The 8,204-nt window shown below is 37.9% G+C and overlaps 1 protein-coding gene across 3 annotated transcripts in view; it reads left to right on the top strand.

The window, feature by feature from the left end:
• Slc12a6 (solute carrier family 12 member 6) overlaps positions 1-8,204 on the top strand; it is a 91,309-nt gene that overhangs the window by 17,073 nt on the left and 66,032 nt on the right. The window lies entirely within an intron of this gene.

Genomic DNA, 8,204 nt, shown 5'->3' with positions numbered 1-8,204 from the left:
TTCTTCTTCTTCTTCTTCTTCTTCTTCTTCTTCTTCTTCTTCTTCTTTTCTTCTTCTTCTTCTTCGTAAATCGTCAGCAACGTCTCTGAATGTGAGAAAAGGCAAACTCACAATTCCTCTGTAGGTCTTCCTTGTGGCAAGCAGCTGTTGGTAATATTTGAGATATTTGATATTAGGGAACTTTAACTTGAGATGGAGAGACTCGTTTTGTTTGAGTTTTAAGAAAAGTGTTCCATTTATTTATTCTCATCCTTCTAGTGAAAGAACTTATCAGGAGATAGTAAAGAAGATACTTTATGGAAATTCTTTGTAGGTTTTTTTCGCTTTGCTGCTTAGCAGTGACCTGTGAAACTTACTTTAAGTTACCTTGAATTTAAACCTGATTTTCTATGGCTTCAGCTCAGAAGAGGTAGCTTTTCTCAGACCTGGGTGTATTTGATTTTACCCTATCTCATTTGCTGATATTGTCAGTTCCTTTAGCATTTAGTCTCCTGTCTTCAATAATGTTACAGAATGCTCATCTGTCACTTCTTTGCCCTATTTTTTTTTTTAATCTCTTATCTTTATTTGATTATTTCACCTTTGCTAGTCTCATTATTTGGAGAAATTTGCTTTTTGGTAAGAGGGTCTAAAGCAGAGTGATAAAATCATTCTATTAACAGCCACCTAGAAAGCTATAAAATTTTGATGGGACACAGCTTTATTAATAATGTGACATTATTAGGCTTAATATATTTTATTCCATAAAACTGGACTGAAAAAGGAAGAAACAAGAGAAATAAGTTAACTCGGACTTAATTAGGCTCTTTATTTTGGTGTTTTCCAAACATCCCAGAAAGTATCCACTTAATAAACTAATATTTAACAAGTGAACAACTAGTGGGAATGTAATCTAAACTGTCTTTAGTGTAGGGTTAAGTTAGAAGAAAAGAAGGAAAAATTATACTTGTTATCAAAGTTTCTTTCTCTCCTGGCCTTGGCACATTGCTTGAAATGTAGTGAGTTTTAGCTCCTTGCTCTCCTGAGTTAAAAGAAAGAAGGAAAGAAAGACACACTGACTCAGTGAAACTATATTGTACAATGAATATGTCCAGCTAGTTTTATTTTATTATTCAAACCCTGGCCACTTATGTAAGTCCTCCCCCTCTTTATTTCTCCCTCTGCATCTGTGTAGCAAGAAAACTATGTAGTACCAAGCACAGAAGATCATTTTTAAATATATTGTTAATATATTTGTTTGAACTATAAAATAATTTGAGATAAAGTAGAAATATGAAAATGGAGCTAATCCAAACTAATTTTTAAGTAAAATAACTTTAAATGTATTTTATTATCATTAGTGTAAGTATATTGTACATGCCATTGGGTTATGCAAGGACATTTTCATACAACTGAACATAATAAAATAAATGTAGTAGGCATTGCTGCGTGAGGTACTAGAGGTCAGTAGAGCCTGCTTGAGTTTCAGAAGGAAAGCAGAAGCTCCGATTTCTGTGAGACCGTCCTTTCTTGCCTGTGCTGTCTTCTTGGCAGCATGCCTGTGGAAGGAGCGCTGCCGCCCTTGCTGCCCTCTGTCCTCCTGCCACCACCAGACTGACGGTGAGCAGCCTGAGGACAGACTGTCAGATCATTTGTGCCTCAGGGTCCTAAGTGCTTAGCCAGCACTATGCTGACCTGGTGTGCTCAGCCTTTTCAATTCGCCAAACTTTAGCTAGCTGTTTGGGCTTTCCTCCTAATGTTCCAAAGCTGTAAATTTTACCAAAGGCAGTAAAATGGCTTTAGAGTCAGGGATCTGGCTATGAATCCCAGACCTACCAATTACTACTAATTAGTAGTAGTGACAATTTGTAATAATTAGTGCCTGAGTGACTTTCAGCAAGTTGTTTAGCTTCTCTCCTCATTGGTGAAACCAATGCCTCCTTCACAGGGTGGCCGGAAAGACTGCATTGGATAGATAATTCATAGATACGTATTCGCTATCACACTTACAGATAGGAACATCTATTTCTTACCCTGTGATCAATGGTTCATTGAGGAAAAGGAACAGGTTTGGATAATTGATGTTGGAAGGATACTAAACTGCCTGGAGAGCCTCCTAGATAAGTATCTGAGTAGGGGATCCAACTGATTCCTACGGAAAAATGTGGAGAAAATCGGGAACAATTTGAAAATATCAGGAGAGAGTTCAGCACTGTGAGAAACAGCATTTGAGGGCAATTACAAGGCATTTGTTAAAGAAGAGGTGACCCTGTGAAAGAGGAAGTACTTAGTACTGATGTCACTGGAAGTGCTGGTGTGGGTTATTGGTGGGGTCCCCATTCCTGAGGGACAGGGGAAGGGGGTGGGGATATAGGGAAGAAGGGAGGGGAGGGAGTAGGAATAGAGGATGGAGGGGACTATGATTAGGATCTAATGTGAATAACTAAAGAAATGGTGTAATCACATATTTATGAATTTAATTACAAAATTTGGAGATTCTTTTTACTATACCTTTTTGTTTTAGTTAGATAGGAAATAAAGATGGGTAATGTAAAAAAACAAACAAACAAACAAAAAAAAAGAAGAGGTGACCGAGGAAGGTAAATGGAGACTGGTTATCAAAGTGCAATCAATTTCATCTTCCTCTATGGGATATTTCTTCCAGGCCAGTGCCAGTATTTGCCATGGGCCACATGATCTAAACTGGAGGTACTGTCCAGTTTCCTGTGCTCCCCATTGCATCATTTTGCTAAGTCCTAATGTGCTTGGCCCACAAGGTTTGATAGGAAGATTATTAAACACACTGTTTTTGTTTGTTCAGGTATAGTAACACAAGCCTGTAATCCCAGGCTCAGGCAAGAGGATAATGAGTTTGAAGCCAGACTGAGCTATAAAGTGAGGCTCTTTCTCAAATAAAATTTTTTAAAAAAAGTAAATTATCTAATAGGACTGTTACAGATCTTAACTCTTCATTGCATTTTCTTAATCAGATACTACATTCATTTCTTTATTTAAATATTTTCATTAAATAATTGCTCTAAATCTCCTTGTTCCTCAAATCAGCTTATGACAGCTGTGGATTAGGCAAATGTGGACTGCTGGGTGTGCCTCACTGGACATAGATAGCAGATTGGAGAGTTCAGTAGGATGCAAATACAGCTCTAAGGGAAGTTTCAGAAATGGACCTATGGAAGTAGAGGAGAAGACACCCTCTGTTGTTAGCAAACAGCAACTCTATGGACACAGAAGGACACAACCTGGTAGAAAAGCATGCTGTGAGAGTTCTGTTAAGTGAAGAGTAAATCTCCGTAACTCACAAGATGTAACTGTTAGCTGCACATTAGTTGTATTTGTTATCCATGAACTAATCTTTAAACAGCGGCTTTTGACTATGTATTCTTATTGACTAAAATGAAAACTGGTAGAACTAGACAGCTGCATATTCTCTATATAGATTATTTTCTGGAGTGAAGATTTTCAGTGTGATATCCTGGCATACACCTGTATCCCCAGCCTTGGTTACATAGCAAGACCTCTGCCTCAGCACTTTAATCCAGCACTCAGGAGGCAGAGGCAGAAGCGGAGGGCTCTCTGTGAGTTCAAGGATAGCTTTATCTACATATCAAGTCTCAGACCATTCTGCACCAGTAAGACCCTGTCTCAAAATAATTTTTTTAATTTTATTTTTCTTCCTTCTCTCAACTGTTCACATGAGAAATTTACAAACCCTGAAAACAGAAACAGATCTGTATGTAGTGAAATCTGAGTTCAAAGTTACCTTTGGAACTGGCTGGGTGAGACATGTTTTTCTGCCTCCTATACTACACTCAGTATTCTAGAATTGTAAGAAAGACTTTACCTGTCCCTCAAATGTCTTTTCAACTACCTTGTCATGATTTTTGTACCTAAAAGTAAGAATACAGATTTTGGAGCTGGGGAGGTGGCTCAGTGGTTGAAGTGTTTGCTCTGCTAGTATGAAGAATAGAGTTCATATACCTGCTAAGCATGTCGGCATGCCTGTCATTCCATCCTCAGAAAGTTGAGATCTCTAGAGCATGCTGGCCAGCAAGACTAGTTGCATTGGTGGGTTCTGGATTTGGCTCAGCAGCCTTACAGTCTTAGGCCTCTACATGCATGTCCACAGACATGCAAAAAACAAACATGCATAGACATGCACAGCACACATGCATAGAAAATGAAAAGGGGGAAAGTACTATACATCTGAATGTGTTTCCCTACTGCTTGTTACATCTTGAAACACTGTGTATTTGACATGTTACAGTCTCAGCCTTGAAAGTTTGCCAGCTCTTTGTACACTGCTTCATTGGTTTGTTAGGATTTCTCACTCCCAGATTTTCCTGCCGAGTATCCCAACCCTCATTTACTGTCTGCTGCTTTGGCCTCACAAGAGACATACTAGATTGGAACAGATTGAACCCTATAAAGATAAAACCTCTATAAAAATGCACATACAAGTGGGTGTGGAGGTGCATGCCTAGAATCAGAGTCTTTTCGAGGCTGAGGTAAGAGCCTGCATCCTGAGAGCCCATCTCAAAATTAACCCCCCCCCCAGTATACTCAATTGATTTTAAATATTGCTTATTGAGTTTATATTCTATACTCAATATTTAGTTTGGAATAAAGTACATACATATAATTTAGCATATTACACAACTTGAAAACTTACACCATATGTCCAAATTTGCCATGAGGTTTAAAATTTAAAACATTTTCAGATTTTAGTCCAAATTTGGATATACAGAGAATGGATATTATCAACTGGTAAACTCTAAGGAAACTAGTATTTCTTGGGTGTGACAGGTTGGAAGAGGAAGAAACTTTACATATAAAATGTCATCAGCATTATAGTAATATAGCCATTGCTAAGCCAGGTGAGTAGTTGAGCCAGTGTTAAACAGGCACTTAACAATACTGACTTAATTCCCACAACAACCAGTACAGGCAACCATTGCACCATGTCAGCAGGAAAATGTGTCAAGAAATTTGGGCTATATAAGTGGCAGCTGCAGAACTCAAATGGGTCTGTACAGCAGCAAAGCCTGCCTCCCCTGCACCATACTGTCTGCCCTCCCCGTATTTTTAAAATATGCTTTAAATTTTTATTTAATATATATTAAAACACAACTGCATCATTTTCCCTTCCCTTTCCACTCTCCAAACCTTCCCAAGTCTCCACTCTCCATCCCCACATATGTATGTGTGTGTGTTTGTGTGTGTGATGATAATCAAACACTTAAAAACTTTTCTACTCCTAGGCTGCTGTATTCTCTTAGCTGCTAATTCTAAGGCTCTTATTTCTTTTGTAACACAAATTCCTCAAAAATAAATGAAAGTTTGTTCCTTGTCAAACTTTGCATGTGTTGCATTGGTCTTTTATTTGGTATGGAATATTTCCAAATGTACTATATTCCTCTAAGTGATGCCAGAAATTGAGAAAGCTGAACAAGCAGGAAATTTGGCTTATTCTGGATGTTAGAGTATCTCTCTACCCCTCACATTTGTAGGAAGACACACATTTAACAGTGAGATGGAGCCTTAGGGTCTAAGGGTTACTGGTAGGATGTGGACAATGTAAAGTCACTGACTTTTAGTGTAACTTTAATTGGCTGATGCTGCAGTATACAGCAGGGGTGGGAGAGCCATTACAAGTTCAGGGTGAGTCTGAGACACAGTGAGACCTGTTTCAAAAACAAGAAAGAAAGAAGCTGGGCACGGTGGCACACACCTGTAATCCCAGCACTCAGGAAGACAGAGGCTGGCAGATCTCAGTGAGTTCAAGGCCAGCCTGATCTACAAAGTGAGTCCAGGACAGCCAAAGCTACACAGAGTAGCCCTGTCTTAAAAAAATTTAAAAAAAAAAGAAAAAAAAACTTACTTGTACTACTGAAATTAGTAGGCGCTTTTTATTTAAATAAAATAATAGAAAAATAATCCCGTTTAAAGGAAAATTCTCATAGGTATACCTGGAGATGATAGAAATTAAATATGGCACATAAATAACATGAATGATTTTTTAATCCAGTAAGCCCCATATAATAAAGTGGGTCCCCTTATTCCCATTCCTGTGTTCATCCCACTACAGCAGAACCTATTGTGGAAGAAGATCCTGATGTTAGAAATGTCAGCTCTCGGGCAAGAGTCTAAAATGTTGTCTCTAATGTTTCTCTTAGCTCCTTGCTTTTACTCCACTTTGCTTTTTTTTCTGAACTTTTGTTTTCATTTTCTGCATACTATAAAAAATTACACACAACCGCACTGAGCTCCAGGCCCCATTCATCTCCATTTCCTCTGGATGGCATGTCTGTATGGCATGCCTAGTCACCCCTGGCATTTATTATTCTACTTACCAGTATCTGTCAGCACTCAGACTGCCACTCTGTGTCTCAACTTGTAGTTGCTTGTGATTAAACCTATGTGTTTTATTTGATTGATTGATTGATTGATTGATTGACTGACTGATTGATTTGCATAGGGCTGGGTTTCAAACTTGTGGTCCAACTTCTTTGGCCTCCAGGTGCTGGCGTTATAGGAATGCACTACCATATTTGACCTTGTAATTAAATGTTAATTTCTTTAGTTGTATTGTGAATTGTGAGAGGATGGGAGGTAGTCTTAATATTTTTAGAAAAGTATTTTTTATTGCAGGAAATTTCAAACTGCAAAAACTACAGTAAATTTTCCTGTTGATATCTCTTCTCTCTTGGTGTTTTTAAAAAAGATTTATTTATTTATTTATAAACACTGTATAAATATACAGTATTCTGTCTGCATGTGTGCCTGCACACCAGTGCACCAGATCTCCTTATAGATGGCTGTGAGCCACCATGTGATTGCTGGGAATTGAACTCAGGACCTTTGAAAGAATACCCAGTGTTCTTAGCCTCTGAACCATTTCTCAAGTCCCTTTCTTGTTTTGTTTTGTTTTTATAATTATTATTATTTGAAATATTAACTCTTTTAAAAAATGTTGGAACTATTTTCCCCCAATCATTATTTCTTTTAATGTTTCGTTAAGGTATAGTAGAAATAAAATTAGCTGCATGTATGTATTATTTAATGAGTTTTCACACATGCATGTGCTTATGAAACAGTCACCATAATCAAGATAATAAACATTTTCATTGCCCATGAAAATTTTCCTATGCCCTTTACAACCCACTTTACCTAATTTTCTGGTTTGCAAGTGACAGCTAGGTTTTTTTTTTTTTCTGTCACTCTCCACTTGTTTGCATTTATGAGAATGTTATATGGATAAAATATTGGGTATGTATTGTCTTTATGTAGCATAATTATTTTGATATTTATCCATTCTTGTCAATATCCTTTGATTCTAACTCTCCTTACTATATTCACTATTTTTGGATTATTTTTTTTGTTAGAACTTAACATTCAAGACAGTAGTTGAAAACAAGACAATCAATAAATGTGTAAACATCACAGAATCTTTAAATATTTAATTAGAAGGATAAATTGTTGCCAGCCAGTAGTCTCAACAACTTAGAAGGCTGAGGCAAGAGGATCATTTGAACCCAAGAGTTAGAAGTCAACCTGGCAACATACACATATGTATGCACATACATACATACATTCTGTGATTGTGATTACTCTCCCTACTCTCTGTTATACCCCTCCTATTCCTGACACCCTCTCTCGCCCCTCCTAGTCCCTTTCCCAGAATCTTGAGTTTTGGTTTGATTTTGTGTCCCACAAAATTTAACAAGAGCCATCTGTATGAGGATTGTCTTAGAACTATTCTTAGAGCCTGGTGGGATCACAACTGAATGCAATGAGTCCCTCTCTCCCTGAATCTGTCAGTAACAAGTAATTCATCACTGGAGGGTGAGGTCCCCTGAGCCATTCCTTCATCTGTACCTATTAACAGGCTTGTACTTTGATAGGCATCCTCAGCTGCTTTGAGTTTGAGATTGTGATGGTTATGTCTTTCCCAAACGATGGCTAGTTTTAGCCCTTCTTTCTGTCTTCCAGCTCTTAGATTCTACTGCTTTGCAAGGCTCCCTGAGCCTCACAAAGAATGGCATAAAAGTCTTGTTTAGGGCTGAACATTCATCCGTTATTTATTGTCAGGCAATTTGTTGCTTTGTCAGTTTAGCTAGGAAACAATGTGTAGTTCCTCTCGAGGGCGGATGATCTCCATTCTGTGTGTGTGTGTGTGTGTGTGTGTGTGTGTGTGTGTGTGTGTGTGT

This window comes from Psammomys obesus, unplaced genomic scaffold (genome assembly GCF_907164565.1).
Source record: "Psammomys obesus unplaced genomic scaffold, mPsaObe1.curated_primary_1811, whole genome shotgun sequence".
Lineage (NCBI taxonomy): Eukaryota > Metazoa > Chordata > Mammalia > Rodentia > Muridae > Psammomys > Psammomys obesus.
This window is presented reverse-complemented; position numbering and strand designations above follow the sequence as displayed.